Genomic DNA, 15,388 nt, shown 5'->3' on the forward strand with positions numbered 1-15,388 from the left:
AAAGAAGAATAAAAGAAAAATAAAAACAAGATATGAAATTGTCAAATGCAGGATAGGGGGTCTCATTCAGAGCCAGCCTACCATGATCATAAGGATGGAAGCGAAGTGGCATTCCCATCACGGCCACCACACCAGGGATATGGTCCAAAGGTAAATTAACAAGCAAACCTTGGAACAGGAGGTCTCATCACGAGCCGGCCTGACCACGTTTCGTGCCTACCTTGTGAATGGCATTATGGCTATCTGGTTACCAAACCAGCATAATGGCCTGCATTTTGACAAAGCACTCTTCAGAATATACACAGAGGATCATGGTTCCGGAGGGTGAAATAAACAACTTTGCCAAGGTTATGAACACCTGTTGGCAGCAGAGCTCTGTTAATGGCATTGGAATCGTAATATTTACACCAACATGTATGATATTAAATCTTTCTGTCTCTTATATCCTTTGCATGTATCATATGTCACACCCCGATATATTCATCGCATGAACATTATCACCAATCATGGCAACGGAACTGACAATGACTACTGGAGACTTGGTACAGTTGACAGACGTCCAACCCCTCGGTTCCTCATTATATCACACAGGCTTATCTAAAACGCGATCCACTTTTCTGCCTCGGTTTCGGCACTTCATTGTCTTTTTACAACATGGCATAATTCCACCTGCTGTACTTTATGATTTGACTCCCGACTGGCTGCTGCTCCTCTCTTTGACGGCTGGGGGCAGCCTATCAGATCGCGGGGGGGGAGGTAACCTCATTACTCTAATGATTATGTGGTTGCACACCATTCGGGAAAGATAATGGCACGATTTAACGGTATGATGATCTCATTCTACGGAGACTGCCATCCACGATCTTTCTTTTTGTTGCATGCTCTGCGAGGATCCTTTCCAAAATTAGCATCGATCATCCTCTCTGCTTAGCAATTACTGCAAACAGCTGTTGTTCCATTTCCGAGTTCTATTTCTGAAGTAAGCTATGGGCGGGAAGACAGTCCGAAGCAAACCACACAAGCTGACAGTGTCCGCTGCTGCCCGCGAAATCCTGGAAAGTGCAGGATGGTTGAATTACTTCAACCGCCTGCAAGAATCAAACGAGGCTGTAGCGCTGGAATTCCTGCAGAATTTGCAGGAAAACTACTCTATAGTAGGAGGGAAGCGAATAGTGGTTACAGAGGACATCATCGCAGAAGTCTCAGGATTACTAGCTGCTGGACCCAAATGGAAGCTGAAGAAGGAAAGATTGCAAAAAGTCATGGAAATTTTCCAGAGCGAAGGCCAAAGCCTGATAGTCAAAGGGAAAGGAGTTCTGCCGGCAACACTTGGGGAACCCTAGACTGAGCTGGCGAAGATAGTGCAAAGTTATATCACCTGCGAAGGGAGAAAAGATGTGGTAAGGCCTCGTCACTTAAAACTTTTAGCTGTTTTAAAAGGAAAATGTTCTGTAAATCTCCCTGCCCTTTTAAATTCGCTATTACATGACGCGGCCCGAAGCCTGAAGAAGGCCCAGCACACAGATGCAGTTGTTAGCCACCACGGATTGATTCGGCTAATAATAAGCCACAGTCTTACCCAACAGCAAAGCACTTGGGAGGAATTGGTTGAAACAGTTAAAGAGGGACTGGCTGTACCACCCCCAAAACCTGAACGGTCCTCCAGCACGCCGGAACGTTCAGAGAAACGTAAGAAGCCAGCAGCAGAAAGACATGCTGCTTCAAAACGAAAGCAGTCCTCCAGCACGCCGGAACGCTCAGAGAAACGCAAGAAGTCAGCGGCAGAAAAACATGCTGTTTCGAAACGGAAGCAACCCTCCGATACGCCAGAACGACCAGAAGAACCTAGAGAACCTGTTGGCACTCCCAACCTACCTGAAAGACCTAGGAAGTCAGCCCGGTTGGCTCGAATACGAGGAAGGTTGGAAAGGATTCAGGAAACTACGGCCCAACCAATCGAAATTGAGGACGAACCTCCGGAACTAGAAGGTGGATTCTCCGAAGGAAATGCTGAGCAATCAGAGGCCGGAACTGACCAGCTAGAAGGAGGAATTGAAAAAGGACACGAACACTCTGAGGGAGAAGAGGCCACCAAGCGAGACAATCAAGAAGAAGAAAATGCACAATCTATGGGTAGCCCGTTGCAAGACCCTCCAGGAGAAGAGGAATTGGCAGCAGTTCTGGCCAATATGGGAGGATATGGCCAGGCCTCCAGTACAGGAGGCGTCCCTGACGGTCCCGCAGAGGAAGAATTACCCGAGGAAATGCATGCAGAAGAGGCAGGGGAAGAAAACCTGCCTGGCTATGATAATGAAGCAGAAGACATCAATCCGGGACAATCTGTCCCCAGGACGCCGGAAGATATCCCAGAAGAGGAAGAAGAAGTAAGATTGAGGGCCAAACCCTCTGCCGAGACAAGGGAAATTGAAAAATTGAGAAAGAAGCAGCAGAGGATGCTGGGCACGATAGCCAGACTCCGGCAACAAATTCAAATGTTGAAAGCCAGTCTGAGAATACAAAAAACTGCAAGGAAAAGGAGGAGGACCACGGCAGCAAGAACCACGAGGGTAAGAATTCGTTTTGATGGTCGAAACCCCATCAGGAGACCTACTGTCGAGGAACAGTCTGTTGTTCCAAATGATAATGAGGAACAAGGCGCTGTTCCAAATGACATGGAGACTGTTGTTCCATCTGGCCCTGAGGAACGAATGGACATTCCAATGGAACAGCAAGAGGCTCCGGTGGCAGGTAGACCACAGCAACCCTTTGTTCGCATTAAAAAGGAAACAGATAGCAAAGAGGTTCAAACAGAAGCACCTCCCTCGGGTGTAATTCGGGTCCGAAACTCCAAGCAACGTAATAGGAAGGTCCAGGTTAAACTTCCAGCTTCTACGGCTGTGTGGAAGAAAGACCCAAAAACCAGAACCTTGCATAAAATGATGAAGGAAGCCCAGCAGGAGGCCGAGCAGTTGCGGGAACAGACGGTCCCCAAGGAAAGATATGAAGAGCTCCAACAGCAACTTCAAGACATCAGTCAGTCTGAGAGCCAGGCCTATGAAGGATGGCAGAAGGAGCAGGAAAAGGTTGCTAAGGTAACTCGTCGCCTAGATAGTGTTGTTAAGCAGATGGACACTCTGTGTTCCTTATATACTGATGTTTTGACTTGTAGGGCCCCTGCTAAAAATTATGCTTTATTTTTACTTGAACGATATCTGAGATTAAAAATAAAGGCCGTTAGGGCAGGAGCACCTATCCATATCAACACTGTTAATGATTTTATAGACTGCTGCAAGCACTATGGAGTTAAAGTTCAAAGGTTGTTATGTGAGTTTTACCTGCACAATCTTGTCTTAGACCAGGAAACTGATTTGAATCCTGGCCCTTTCGTTGGCGATATACAATTCCAAGCCTTTATCTCATTTGGGGTAAATCAGCTAAAGTGGCTTAAAGCTTACAATATCTTCCAGAGACTATAGAATAGCTTAGATCTATGGGTACGAGCTGAACCTAGGGACCCAGCAACATTATGGAGAGAGCATAGGAGTTTGATGAGGATCCCAGGTGTCATGCAGATATTAGGTCCCATGCATGGAGACTTGATCCGAAATGGTCTGGAGTATTTCCTGACTATTAAAGACCTTGCCCTCTATGCTGCAAAGTTTCGATACCGAACCTCTAACCCAAACATCCAGCTCAGGGAACCCTTTAAGTTTGAGAATTTTGAGTTGGCTGCCAGCCGATTGAGTCTCTATGGGGAACGGATTCTGCGAGCAGGGCCATCCTGGTTGGGATATCGGTTTCGCAGCCCAATTATTTGGCATCCTGCACCTGGATATCAGGCCCTATATGAGATGCCTGCAGATCAGTTAGATCAGTTCTTTGACCATCTAGTTGCTCATCATGGTTGTCGACCTCTTCGTGAGATCCCTTCTCCGGCCTATTCTCTCACAGCCTTGCATGTCAACTATAACGTTTTCATGAGGCCATGAAACAGGGTAAACAGGGGGGTGTGTGGAGCACTTGGAAGGTATGATTTTGACAAGAAATCTAGTGGTTTTTCAATAATATTTCTAACCTTTTCTACATTATGAGTTTAAAGAAGATAAGGGTTTTGATAAAATGTGTGAAAATGGACAAACGAAGCTCAAGTACTAATAATTGATGTTTTCTATGCAGGAGGGCGTGGAAACAAGGAATCGTCGATTAAAAACAAGAAGCGAAAGGAAAGTAACTGTTGTCCCTTCGACGGGGAACCAGATGCGGACAAGATCAAGTAAAATTAGAGTCGAATAGTCCAGGGAAAGAATGCAGGATACCGAGACGGAGAACGCAAGAAAGGAAAGAGAAGAACTGAACGATTAGCGAATCCCTCAGGATCTTTGATCCTGAGGGATCGCTGCTTTAACTTATCTTTTGTATCTAGATATCTCCGTCATTTCTGTTATATAAAGGTACCACGCCATTGAGCGTGGGGGGACGACTGTTTTTGTAATTATAAGTTTCAGAACAAACTCTGATCATTGAGTCTCGTTGAGACCTGATTCTGTTACACTTTTGTTAATGCAATTAATATAGAAGACTTGGTGTTCATTTTGTTTCTGCATCTGGAGTAACTTAAGGCAGTGTACCATTGGTAGCCAAGAGCCCAGCTCCGACGGTCACTTGCTGTTGTATTATACGGTGATTTGTGTGTGGTTTGTTTATTTCCATTATTTAAGTAATCTGATATATCTCTTATATGATAGACTATGCTTCATAATTGATATATGAATCTGAATAAGTTCCTTAACTCATGTCTCTGTATTACGCAAAGTGAATCTATTCGAATTGCATCTATGTCCATAACCGGATATTGGTATGAATGTTATCATCATTGGATTCATATGAAATAGTATTTGCAAGGCTTGAAGACAATATTACTTCGTTCAGAAACATAGTCACATCATCCATTACTCTCAGATTGCTACAGTAGTATAGAACGTGTACATACAAATGAGTGTTGTTGTTCCATTTTACTGCTGTTCCATTTGCGTGTTGCTGTTCCATCTCACTGCTGTTCCATTTGCGTGTTGCTGTTCCATTTGATTACTGTTGTTCCATTTGATTACTACTGTTCCATTTTATAATTGTTGTTCCATTTTACTTTCGTTTATCTGCCTTTATTGCTTTTGGTGTGATAGCAGGCCTAAGGCTGTCGTGAGCCCAGCAAGACGCTGCTTAGCTCCCAGACCTATAAGTCCATGCTTTGATTTCCTTTCTTTATAAGTTTCTAAAGGGATGGGTTGTTGTTTCCGTACCCTTGACTGATCGACTGCTTTGTGTGATTCTATCTTTTGGGTTGGTTTAGTTACAGCTTAATATCTGTTTCCTTTCAAGTCATTAGAATGCTATACTACCGAGCATTACTTGGACAAACAGCCTCGGATTGAGTTACTCCTTGAAAGAACAAAACGATCCCGGATTGACTTAATAATGTGGAATAATTGGTGGTGTGGGAGACCCTAGTCACAGCTCTACAATTTCCTTTGGGGTTATCAGATTGGATGGCATTAATTGAAGAAGTTTGGGAAGCAGGGGGATTAGACGATGTGACTTGGTTGTTAGAAGTAGTTTGCAAGGACAACTGCTGCAATTGATTTAACAAGTTCACTGTAGTTGTGTCTATTGACCCAACGATACCATCCACGTGCGGACCTGGCTTCGACTTAGCTACGTCAACCTTAGATCCAGGAGCATCTGGCAAGTACTTTTGTAGGATCCCAGACTGAGAGTAGATCAATTCTAATTGTTGGGCCCTAAAAATGGCTTGCTCCTCAAAATAGACCCCAGACATGGAGACATCCTTGGAGATCTCGGGTTGTAAAGACTTCAAAAACCACTCGAGACGGTACTCCGGAGGGATTTCGGCTTTAATGAGCCTCTTTCTCCGTCTCCATTCCTGAATATGGTCAGAAATGTGGGTTGCCTTATCCTAACAAAAGGTGGCCAGAAGTTCAGTTCCGGCATCATAGCGGACAGGAAACTGGAAATGATTTAAGAAAATATTGGCTAAGTCAGCGAAAGATGTAAAGCTGCCCCCTGGCAACTCTATATACCATTTGGCCACATTACCAGTCAAGGTGCGCTGAAAGAGTCTCAACCTAATCGAGTCATCGATAAGGGAGTTAGATGAGCACCACAAGTGGAATGTGGTCACATGGTCGCCTGGGTCTTCGCCACTCTTCCCTTCAAATTTTGGAATGTCCGAAGGGAGTTTGGTTGGGACCGAAGGCCAGGCCGGATTGTTCTTGATTGGGTCATTTGTTAACTTAGTGAGATCTGGCAAGTTCAACTTTGCCAGAAACGGAAGCCTAGGAGGACCTTGGGGATTCCACCCAGACTGGGTAGAACTCCCAAAGTTTTGAAAAGATTGTCCTGGAATTTGGGAGGCACCAGGCTGCCCGAAGTAACCAGTAGAACCGGCTGAACCAAAAGGCAAGCCTTGTGATCCAGCAAAATTCGGAGTTTGACCAACTCCGACCGTATAGCCTCCATAACCAGCAAAGTTTCCTCCTAAAGGATGGTAAGGAGTTGATAACCCCTGATACGGATTCCAAGCCAAAGCAAGGGGAGGAATACTTTGAAACGAACTAACCGTGGAGTATGGCCTATTCCCTTGTTGGCCGATAAACGGATTCCCAGTTCCCGCGCTACTAACCCCAGGGTTAGTCCAACCTTGGAAAGGATTACTGCTTTGTCCTATAGAAGAAAAAGGCATGGATCCTACCGTCGGGTTGGAATGTGGTATATGACCACTTCCAAAAGGAAAACCCTGGAATGAAGCCAATCCGCCCATCATGGACATAGCGGCACTAAACGGAACCGATGGAATACCCTGTGAGTGGGTGCCAAATGGGAAGAATCTAGTACCAAAAGCATTGGTTTGGGCATTTCCACTTATGGACGGAATGGAGGTAGACCCAACTAAAGATGTGCTAGCAAAAGATCTGAACAAGGAAGCAGAGGAGATGGAAATCGTTCCTCCCCCTTACACCGATGTTGGGGTTTGCATAGTCGTAGCACTTGTAGAAGCCATGCTTCCAGTAGTGGTCATCGATGGTAAGCGCGTAGCGTAACCTGGACTTGACGGTCTATGCGTCGGAGTCCCAACGTATTGTAATACGTCTAGATGACTAGATGGTAGTGGAGAATTCGGAGCCGCTAATGACTCTGAGAGTTCTTCTACCTCTATGTTATTCTCCGCTTGAAAGAGAACTCGAGAAAGGACTGGAGTGTCCCTCTCTTGTTCAGAAGTGCCAGGCCTTTCTTCGCCGCTAATGCCCCCGAGAGGAGGATCAATCCCCGATGCATCAACCGGCGTGGGACGGAACCCACCGATAGTATTGCCTCTGCGCCTTCTAGGAGAAGGCTCTAAACTTGGTGGAGAAAGACCACGAAGTCTTCGAGACCGTCTAGGAGATCGGTCAGCCACTTTGAATTTTTTGTTATGATCTAACTAAAGACTCAAAAAATTGAAAGCTAGGCCAACTAAGAGCACAGAGGACACACTATAAAGTCCCTAAAGATACAGCCAGTCAAACAACTTCCAAGTATTTCTGCTCTGGGTGATTAAGACCGGACACCAAAATACGAGAAAGTGAATTAAGGGGCCTTCCGAAGATAGTATGGGATGATGAGGGCCCAGTCCTATCAGCGAAGGTATCAGAGGAAGTTACGCTGACCTCCTAACAACAGCGTGTGCTGGTGCAAGCCCCCAAGCTTCGCAAGGGTGCCCTCCATTAGTACTGTCGAGAGTGATGCAACGTCAACCTCAGGTGCCACGGGATTCCCCTCCGCAGCCACCTGTGTAGATCCCTAGGAGTAGCAACTATGGATACCAACTCGTCGCAGAAGCCAGGCGGAACAGTCGTGAGGTAAGTTCAAACAAGTAGGATAGGGGGTATCTCTCTTCCCTGTCTTCACAGACCCTCGTGCTTAACTCCCAGATCCGGAGCTTTCCTGGTCTTCCTAACGCTATTGGATTTTCTCTCGTTATTCAGACTCCTACGTTTGACATTTATATGGCCTTGGAGAGTTAACTCTCCACTCGCCTAATCTAAGGCCCTGAAATCCTAAACTTGTTGGTGTAACTGACTAAAACAAAAAGTTCTAGTGAATTTTAGTTAGCGCTTGATTTTATTAGGCTGTTCTTTAAGTCACAAGGTAACGGAAGTGAAACTAATGGTGTTTTTTGACGCAAAAGAAATTAATAAAAACTTAACTACATGCACATGCACTTTTTCGTTTTTCGATGAAGAGCAATTTCTATAGGGTTCAGAGGTACTTCTAATAAAACAAATTTTTCTTTTCTTTTCATTAATTCACGCTTCACACTCACAAAAGCTAACAAAGCTATGTATGCCTAAAAGGGGATGCAAATCTATCCTAATGCAACAAATATATGCGGATGCAAGATTTAAAACTACTCTAAAAACCAAAAATGAAAGTTACTTGCTTATCAAACTTTATCTTGCCACTTACAATGTCTAGATGGAATATGAGATGCTACCGTTCATTTCATCTAAACACTAAAAAAAAGTTCTAAGACAAACATAAAGCACTTTCACCTACTAAAAGGAAACCAAATGAAAAGCAAGTTCAAGAAATCAAAACTAAGATTTTCAAAAGATTTTCTTCAAAAGTAACAAGCAAAAAAGTCTTTTCAAAAAATGCTCTCAACAACACTAAAACTTGTGATTGAAGAATAGGAAATTAAACACTTTTGCGAATCGACACCACTCAATGGATGAAAACCCAACAAAAATAAATGTGTTTGAAATTGCTCTTAACAATCAAAAGCAGCAATGAAAGCTTTGGCAATGAAAACCAAAAAGATCAAAAAGATAAATTCCAAGAAAGTGTCAAACAACAACTTTCATGAAACAAAGAAGTGGATGGTCACAAAAAGCGATTTTGTTAAGCAAACAAAAAGTCACCAAAAGCAAGATTAACACAAAGATTGTGATCAATCTTCCTACTCTGATAAAACAGAGCAGCCAAGATTCCTAGCAAGAAATCTTGTGTGCTTTAGCAAAAACGGTGACGCTTGCAATTAACGAAAAACAAGACCAATACTCCTTATAATCAGAGAGAATTCGAAACAAGATGCTCGCTGTAAAACAAATAACTGATACTGGACAATGACTGTTTCAGACCGAATCAAACCACCAGACAAACCTCCAGAGACAAAAAGATTTATAAATCTTGAAAATTGCAATATATACGCGACTGTACTGATGTACAGATTGCATGTATACGCGACTGTATCTGAGGAAACCTGCATATACGCAGGTTTACTCAAAGAAACAAGCGTATATACGCTTCTGTAACTAAGAAAAACAACGTATATGAAAATCTTCAAGAAAAAAAAAAAAACAAACTGAAGAAACTGGCAAAGCTTAAAGTTCAAGAATAGACCAGACAGTAACAGCAAGCAGACAAGGCAGATGAGCCCTGATTGGCTTGAAAAACACCCAAACTAGGAACAACAAGAGTGTTGTCCCCAGTGGAGTCGCCAATTCTGATAGAGGGAAATGTTCCCCTAGGGCTTTTTGGGTTGAAACCCTAGCAGACTGAAAGTTATCTATTCAAAGAAACATGCATTCACACAGCCATTATGCTATTATAAGCAAATTCTATGATAAGGGTACGTACCTTTGGTCCTACGTCTGAGAAGGCCCTTAGGGTCCAAACCCTTCTTGGAGTTCCCTTCTTCTCTTTTGTCCTGCAAAACAACCAATTCAAAGAACACAACAGTACATGGACAAAAACTTATAAAGAAACCATCTTCATGTTATAAAGAAAGGTAGTTAGTTATAAAATCCAAACAACCATTTACATATGAATTCTAAACATGAATATCATTAACATAAAGAAGATTCATTTCGGGAACCAAGACATGTGTTTCTTTTATTATAGACAAATAGAGTACATAAAAAGGAATATTTTCACCTGAGTCACCTTCAGCAGGCTCCAAGCAAAGCTTCCTTCCGGATCCGTTCCAGCCTCAAGCCTCTAACAAACTCCTTCCATGACTCTCTCCATGATGTCATAAATGGTGGATGAACATCAACACAGAAGGAAACAAAGGTTTCCTGTACAAAATGGGGGAAGTGCAGAAGGCACAAGGGACTTCAAACCTGGTCAAGGGAAAAATCTCAGCATAATAACCTTTCTCTCTCTTCTCTCCTCTCTTAGGCCTTCCCTTTGAGGTCTTTTTATACCACTCCCAAAGTAGTTTTTTAGTTAGGAGTTGGTTGGGAACAGTTGGGCCACGGGCACTAACAGGTGATCAGCAGGTAAAACCCGCGATCTCCGCCCGAAAATAAGGAGTTTTATATTTTTTTAAGTGTTTTAATACATACACGCGGGTTGGATATACACAGACCCGCGTATACACACGTTTAACTCAGGGCAATGTCGCGTATAAGGGATAAAACACTGTTTTTTAAATTTTAGGACCAGGTCTGGAAGGAGGGGTTGCCCTAGGCCATGAGTACAGCATCACAAACCATAAGAGTGAGATTTGGAGCTATAACAGGGCCTCCACAAAAACCTGCCAGAAGGTCTTTTCCTTATATATATATATATATAATGACATTTATATATAAATATCATTATAATGTTTGGTTTTTTTTTAATTGTTTGTGAATTGGTAACTTATTAGAGTAATCTGGGCGAGGCCCAAGATCAAACCTAGCCACTGCCACTATAACACTAAGAGTATATACAAGAGTCCATAAGCCATATATACCAGGAATTTATGACTTAGCATAGAGCTGAGACTCCATGAGTGTGGGAGAGCCGACTCCTTGAGCCTTATCACAACGAGCCAAAGATTCCCCTCGTAGGATTTGAAACCAGTGGTGGAGATAACATCCCATTGTGCCAACCACTTGGTCATCCCATGAGGAGACATAAATATCATTATAATGATAATATATCATAATATAAATATTTAAAGATATTTGGGTCCCTTATGCCACAAACAAGAAGGCCTAATATACAAATTTGGTGTTTGACTTGGCCGTGACTTTATAATTGAATTATTATTATTATAAAAATAAAATAAAATTAAAATATTTATAATAAATAATAATATTATTATATATCAACCAACTCAAAATAAAATAAAATTTATATATATATATATATATAATAGAGATAATTCATAAAAGTATTTTATATCAGCCTATATCCATCTTAACCCCATATATATCAAGCACCAAGAGGGATCAAATCTCTCGAGGTGCAAACCTCTTTTTCGAGTGAAAAACTTTAGGAAACGAGATTTGATCCCTCTTAGCACTTGATAGATTCGAGGTTAAGATGGATCTAGGTTGGTTTCAATCATGCACTATCACAGAAAAATTGTCGAACATCTAATAATTTTGATCATTTTAAATATGTTAAATATGTCTAACATTAATCTAGTCATTTTAATTTTAAATTTACTTAGTTACCTTATCTTTTTTAGATGATAAAAATTGTTAATAAATATAAGGATGAAAAATGATGAAATACAAATTTTGAATGCAAAGTGATAATGTAACAGTATTGAATGATAGAAATGTGAATCATAAGAATGTACTCAATTACAATAGTCTTCATTGTGATCATCCTCAATCTATTTTCTTCTATTGTTCTTGTTTTAACACGTTAGTTTTGCCATCTTTTCATATCGATCATATGAAAAAGGCAATTGAAATCATACACCATTCCAATCTTTAACTCGATCTATTGTAGTAAACATCATACCTTGTCTCTCTTACTCTCAAATATTAATAGTGGCTTTCTCCAATGTCAATCATTGTGACTTATGGAGTGTTAAACTCCATGTAAGTTTCAATGGTAATTGTTTTTCATTACCTAATTTGAATGCAAAGTGACTAACAATGTTGAATGATGGAAAATGGGAATAATAAGAATGTAGTCAATTACAAATAGTTTATAGTTTCAAGAAGCAAACATTTTAGGTAAGTGAACATTTTATTTAAGATGAAAATTCAAGTATTTTATTTATGGTTGAATTATTGTAACACATAAATCAATGCACGTTGTCAATATTTTTTTGTGCTTACATTGAAATCAATGTACAATATTAATCTAATTACTTTGAAATTAATGTACATCATACATATAGTTACATCAAATTATAAATCAACATCTACATTGTAATATGCATATAGTGAAAATAATCAAATAGGATTAAAAATCAACATATACAATGAAATCAATGCATCTAATGCAAACAATCAAATAGGATTAGAAATCGACATCTACATTGAAATCAATGCATTTAGTGCAAACAACCAAATAGGATTAGAAATAAAAAACTACACTGAAATCAATTCACCCAATGGAATCAATCAAATAGGATGAGGAATCAACATCTACATTGAAATAAAATGCATCTATTTCAGGGAAAAGCCAAAATATTCATGGCTTTCTAAATCCATCTCCTTTTACCTTTCGTAAAGGCCTTACTTCCTCTTTCTATATGGTTAATAATGTTCATTGTTGCATAATACTATATAATATATGTATTTGTGTCTCTTTTTGTATCTTTCTTCTTCTCTCTTTCACTCCCCTCCATCTTTGTATCTATCTCCCTCCCCCCCTTCTCTAAACCCCCCCCCCCCCTTCTCCCCTATCTCTCTTTCTCTCTCTACTTATCCCTCCTTCTCTATGTCTCTCTCTTCTTCCCTCTCTCTGCACCTGTCATCTATATTTATATCTCGTTCTTTGTCTCTCTATCTCACCCCCCAAACACACATGTTCTTTCTCTCCATTTATATTTATCTCTCAATCCCTCCCTCTCATTGTATCTTTCTTCTTCCCTCTATCCCCTCTCCATATATAGCTTTATCTCTATTCATCTCTCCTTCTCTATCTCTCTATCTCACCCCCCAAACATACATACTCTCTCTCTCCATATTTTTCTCTCTCTCCCTTCCTCTCCCTCTCTTTCCCCCCCTTCTCTCTATCCCTCTCTCCTTCTCTTTATATCTTCCCTCTCACTCTACTCTTTCCCTCACTCTCTCTCCATCTCTCCCTCCTCACCCTCTCTCTCTCTCCACCTTTCTCTCTTTATACCTTTCTTATTCCCTTCCTCTATCTCCCCCTCCAACTCCATCTCTCTCTCCCTCCCTCTCTCTCTCTCTCTCGACCTCTCTTTTTTCCCTCCTCTCTCCCCCTTTATCGCCCACCTTCCTCTGTCTCTCCCCCAATCACTCTCTCTCTCTCTCTCTCACATTGTGTCTCTCTGCCCTCCAACTTTGTCATTATCTCCCTCCCTATTTCCTTCTCTCTCCCCCCTCCTCCCCCTCCCCCGGTCTTTATGTCTCCCTCTCTCCCCTCTCTTCCCTCCTCCTCTCCTTTATCGCTCACTCTCTTTCCAAATCTCCCTTGTCACTCCCTCTCTCTCCACCTCTATCTCTTTATGTATTTATTCTTCCCTCTCTCTCCCCATACCTCTCTCCTTCTCTCTCTCAACTCCTCTCTCTCCCAATCCCTCTCTCCTTCTCTCTCTCAACTCCTCTCTCTCCCTTTCTCTCCTACCTCCCTCAATCTTTACCCTCCAACTTGGTTTTTGGGCATGTGGTATTGATAATCCATGGTATTGGACCATGGCATTGTAACAAACCTATTTACAAGTTAATAATATCCATGGTAAAGTGGGGGATGAATATCCATGGTTAAGAATTGCCCTCAAGGGGCAACTCAACTGGTGATGGTCGTGTAAATAAAGTACTAGTGCAAGGAGGTTCGGTGTTAAAATCCCCATGATTCACCTTCTGCATGCAGAAAGGGGCCTATGCCTCATGCAAGTACGAGATTGGCATAGTTGTTGATTCCTCTAGTCAACAAAAAAAAGTATCCATGGTTAAGAATCTTGTTATATTGTAAGTTTATTGTAAGTATTAAGTTTTTATGTGCTTATTAATTAAATTTAAATATGGTTATGGAATCATTATTAGTCCTCACCAAGAAATAACTCTAACAATTGCTTTGTCTCTTTATCACTATTAGTTTAGCATTGAACAATGTAAATTATAATGTTTAGCTTTGAAAAATAAATGTTTATTTTTCAATATTATTAAAGAACTAATTTTAAAACATTTGATTACACCATAAATGGAAGGTCTTATTGCAACCTTTGCACAATATAATGTCTCGTGGATATTTTCCTTCCATATTTTATGTCCTAATTTATGGATATGGTTGCAATATTCATGCATGACTTTTTAGTTTTTTGTGTAGTGATTTTTATTCTTGAGCTTTGTAGGAAAACCTTCAAAAAAATAAATTCCCTGTAAATAACTTATACTCAAGCAAATAATATATTTTCCATCAATTACATCTCACCATAATTTAAGCAAATCTTTGCATAAAAAATGGATAGGAATAACATGTAAATAAATATATTTATGAAGAATTACTTCCCACCATTATTTAGGTTTTCCTCAAGACTTATGTAGGAGTAAAACTGTAAATGTGTAGAGTCACTAGTGGTTACTACCAACCAAAATTTATGCAAGTTCTTATGCAATTTACTTATCCACTTCACATCTCAATTTATTAGAGCCTCCCAAAGCAAGACTTTAGGATGATTTTTTTATCAACGTAATTTAGCATTGACCAATGTAATTTATAATTATTCAAGAAAATTTTCCCAAAGCATAATTTATAACTTGAGTTGGAGGGAGCAAAACAAAATTACAAGATAACAAATTGAATTTTATTATTTTTAACTTTTTAGTATTATTTAAGCCAATATTTAAATGTTTACACTCAATTATAGACACTACAACATCTCCCCCATATTGGGCTCTATATTACTTTAACGTTTTATTGTTTTTGTTATTAAGTCGACGTATAAAGGTTAAACGTTTATGGTTTATGTTTTCAAACATTTATGCCTACACATGTCCCCCTATATTGAGTTGTAAAGCACCTCTCGACACATAAAACTATTATTGTGCCGAGAAGTGCTCTCCAACCCAAGATGGAAGATATGTTGCAATGTCTTGTTATGTTATTGTTATGTTATCTAGACATTTCGATTTAGTCAAGTTATATACAAATTAAAAATTAAATTAAAAAAAAAAATAGAAAATAGAATCAATAATTTCGTGGAGAGGCACTCTTAAGCCTAGTATGGAAAATATGCAATGTCTCATCCTAAAAAAAAAAAATAGATCAAAATTCTATGTTGTTATTATTATCAAATTTTATTGGGTAGTTAAGGTAAACTTGATTTAGTTAAGTTACCACAATTTTTGAGCTCCAAGTTTATGAGAACTCGTGGTATTTGTAACAACCCTCGTGAAAGTTCCATGTAATAAAG

The sequence above is a fragment of the Pinus tabuliformis genome, chromosome X (assembly GCF_031772625.1).
Source record: "Pinus tabuliformis cultivar Carrire ecotype Pingquan chromosome X, CPIR1, whole genome shotgun sequence".
In the NCBI taxonomy this organism is placed as follows: domain Eukaryota; kingdom Viridiplantae; phylum Streptophyta; class Pinopsida; order Pinales; family Pinaceae; genus Pinus; species Pinus tabuliformis.